This window comes from Macrobrachium rosenbergii, chromosome 37 (genome assembly GCF_040412425.1).
Source record: "Macrobrachium rosenbergii isolate ZJJX-2024 chromosome 37, ASM4041242v1, whole genome shotgun sequence".
NCBI lineage: Eukaryota > Metazoa > Arthropoda > Malacostraca > Decapoda > Palaemonidae > Macrobrachium > Macrobrachium rosenbergii.
In genome coordinates, this window is record NC_089777.1 from 19,486,537 (window position 1) to 19,489,673 (window position 3,137).

A 3,137-nucleotide genomic window follows, 5' to 3' on the forward strand; every position below is an offset into this window, starting at 1 on the left:
GTTTCTGCTTATTTTGTTTTTCTCTAAGTTTAATGTCATGTGTGCATATGTATATATACTATATGTATATATTATATGTATATATGTATATATCAATATATATATATACATATATAAATAACTGAATTAATTCCCCCAAATGCCGTATCGCCTCCCAGCTGCACCGTCAATCATTATAGCAACGGAAACAAAGCAGGAACTGAACTTGACATTGTATATCTAGCCATTATATTCATTACACCTCAACTTTAAATTGTGTTTACCAGCGCAGCCTCGCAAATGGAGCCGTGTTCCGCCATTGAGGGCACATGGCGCTCAGCTACAATGTCCCCGAGTCTTTTGTAACGCACAATTGCCGGTGCTGGGTTTATCTCTCTCTCTCTCTCTCTCTCGGTAACACCTTATATTAGGCGCCTGTGTACGAGCATATTATGCTTTGGGTACCTACAACTATTGTTGAAAGGCAAAAATTCTAGTCATCTCTCTCTCTCTCTCGGTGACACCGTAGGCGTCTCTGCACAATATATGCTTCGGGTAGCTACAACTGTTACTGAAAGAAAAATTCTAGTCATCTCGCTCTCTCTCCCTCGCTGTCTCACTCTCGTGTGCGTGTGTGTGTGTGTGTGTGTATCTGTTTGTCACTCCCTCTGTGTGCGTGTGTGTGTGTGTGTATCTATTTCTCCCTCTCTTTCAGACGCTCCTATACAAGTACAAAATTCGTGCAACTATTTTAGGAAGAGATCTATAAGTCCCCCCCACACCCCACTCTCTCTCTCTCTCTTTCTACAGCACCTAAAGTGTATCAGTACATGGACACCGTACAACTAATTTTGGAAGACAAATATCGAGAAAAATATAGGGGAAAAAAGTAGTTTAAAAAAGTCACTCCCTAGACCTATGTTACCGATTCACCCGCCATTAGTACGATGTCATGAATGAACTGACATTAAAGCCAGCAAGAAGCCAAGGCTTCGCATTGCAGTGTGAAGCTTTTGCCAAACGTTTGTTGTTGTGAAAATCCGGTAAACACGCTCGACTTTAACCTGTTCCTAACGTCGTGTGTGTGTGAGTGTGTTAAAAAAAAAACCGGTTTGGTGCTGGTTTGTATAACCGTTCGGTTTCACACCGACAAGAAACTGATTCTGAAGCCTCTGCGTATGTTTTGGTTCTTAGCTTAAAATTGCTCGACATGTTTATAGTCAAACGATGGTCAATAGAATCTCTTTTGACACTAGGAATAATATAGGTTCTTTCAGAAGCCAGCGCTTCCTAGATCAACTTTTCTAGACCAACTTTTTCACCGAAGCTGCAGCACTTTCTAGACCAAACTTTTCAACATTTCCTAACGAGAGCAAAAGTTCGTATTCTAACGACCTCTGTAAACAGCTCACTACGGAACTCGAAGAAAGATAATCAATACGCGCTTGAAAACAGATAAAAATAACGTTGATTAGCGTTCGTTTTATCATTGACTGATCGACGAAGATGTATAAATATATTTTATGCTGCCGGTGTTGACATAATTAGCGGAGTTAAAAGACGCGACGCGCTAACAGGACTGGAGAGTTTTACCGCGCTTAGATCAGAGGCGGAACTGAGATAATTTTATGACGGATTTCTTTTTTTTCTTTTATTATTTTCATTATTGCAGGAGGTGTTGTGTTCGAGCGTGTAATCTCTCTCTCTCTCTCTCTCTCTCTCTCTCTCTCTCTCCCTAAATACACACGAAAACACAGGTGATATATGAACACGTTATATACATACATACACATGTATATATTGTATATATATGAAAATGTTATATATATGTATGTAGGCACACACTATATATATATATATATATATATATATATATATATATATAGTCTTATACAGACAATATGTATGTATATATATATATATATATATATATATATATATATATATATATATATATATACAAATGGGAAAAAGCACGTTAAAAGAAGAAATATATATATATATATATATATATATATATATATATATATATATATATATAAATTACTGTGGTCCAATGGTTAAGCCTCCGTCCTCGCCAGGGAGCATAGCAGACCCAGATTCGATTCCGGCAAGAAACATATCTTTAAAAAAATTAACAAAACTTAACGGACAAAAATCGCTCGCAGTAGTCGTCCAGCGGAGCGAAATAGCGGAATCATAATCGCGCGAAAATGAAAAGTAAACAATTTGATCAGAATGAGTAATGAGGTTTTATTTCAGTTTTCTGGCGTAAACAGAGAGCATCTCGGTATCTTTGTTTTGAAAGACTACCAATATCCACTACCCACCTCCCCCGCCCCAAACCCCCCTCCTCTAACACGCCAACCCCAACCCCCCACCACCACCACCCTCCTTAATGTGTCTTTGACTGCTATATTGCATTTCATGAAGGAAGGGAGACGTTTAAGGCAATTTTCGGTTGTTGGTTTAAGTGCAACTTCCGGCTGTTTATGGAAATTATTAACAGAGAGAGAACCTTTCATATAATTTTGCGGTGAGAGAGAGAGAGAGAGAGAGAGAGAGAGAGAGAGAGAGAGAGAGAGAGAGAGAGAGAGAACCTTTCATATCATTTAGTGGTAAGAGAGAGAGAGAGAGAGAGAGAGAGAGAGAGAGAGAGGATTAAAGAATCTTTTATATTTTCTTAACGGAAACAATACTTAAAGTTAGGTTACTTTAAGGTTAGGTTTTTTTTTTTTTTTTTAGTTCGAGTCAGCTTAGGTCAGGGTTAACAGGGAATGAATGTTGCAAGTTGGACACAAAGACTTGGGTCTCCTACATACAGATTTCGTTGTCAGCTTATAATGAATATATAACAATGAACAATACAATAATGAAATGAGTTTAACTTGCGCTCAAAGGCACAAGTTAAATATTTCCATTTTCTTAGATAATTTGTCAAACAATTTACACAACAGCTCACTCATTATAATAAAAAAACATTTTCAGACAGATTTTGCTACGATGAATCCCAGGTATATCACAACAATTAATAACCACCATCTTCAATGTCATTATCACAATCATTATAATAACATTATAATATTCACACGCAGACACTGCTGCAGGGAGAATATTTATTCGCGAGCCGTGTAATAATATCTAGCATCATTATATTA